Below are 911 nucleotides of genomic sequence, written 5' to 3' on the forward strand. Positions count from 1 at the left end.
AAAGGGAGCAAGGAGAACCCAGGGAATTGCAGACCAGTCTAACTTGATACCGAGGAAGAGATACTGGAACATATCAATCAATTTGTAAACATCTAGACTGAGGTGATTAATAATAGCTGACATGGATTTGTCAAGAGGAAGTCACGCCTACCCCACCCAGTTTCCTTCTCTGTCAAGGTCACAGTTTTGTGGATAGGGAGAGAACAATGAATATGATGTACTTCTATTTTAGCTAGGCTTTTGACACTGTCTGCCATGAAACTATGAAATTATGAAACTATATTCTCACAAATAAACTAAAGAAATATGGTGTGTATCAAACAACTACAACTAGTATAGTATAACTAGTTGGAAAATAGTACTTAAAGAGTACTAGTGTCAAACTAGGCGGAGGTATCAAGTAGGGCTCCCCAAGGGTCTGTAGTGGATCCAGTTACTGTTCAATACCTTTATTACTTACTTAATTTTTCACAAAGAAGCTAAACTATCGGATGATGAATGGAAAATGGAATTGAGTGTACACTTAGTAAATATGAAAATGATGTCAAACTGGGTAGGATAGCTGGTACTTTTGAGGAGTGGATTAGGATTCCAAGTGACCTTGAAATAGGCTTGCAATAAATAGGATGAAATTCTTTAAGGACCAATGCAAAATACTACACTTAGGAAGGAACAATCAAATGCGCAAATACAAAATGGAGGGCAACCAGCTGCAACACTGGAAAAAAGGACCGAAGGCTATAGTGGTATGTAAGCAGAATATAAGTCAATAGTGCCACACTGTTGCAAATAAACCTAATAACATACTGGGAAGGATTCATGTGCAAGTCAAGGGAAGTCATTTTTCCATTTTTCACCTGGACTGCCTTGTCCAGTTTCATAGTTTCATAGTTTGTAGGGTCGGAAGGGAC

This window comes from Gavialis gangeticus, unplaced genomic scaffold (genome assembly GCF_001723915.1).
Source record: "Gavialis gangeticus isolate Ggan-Ray unplaced genomic scaffold, GavGan_comp1, whole genome shotgun sequence".
NCBI lineage: Eukaryota > Metazoa > Chordata > Crocodylia > Gavialidae > Gavialis > Gavialis gangeticus.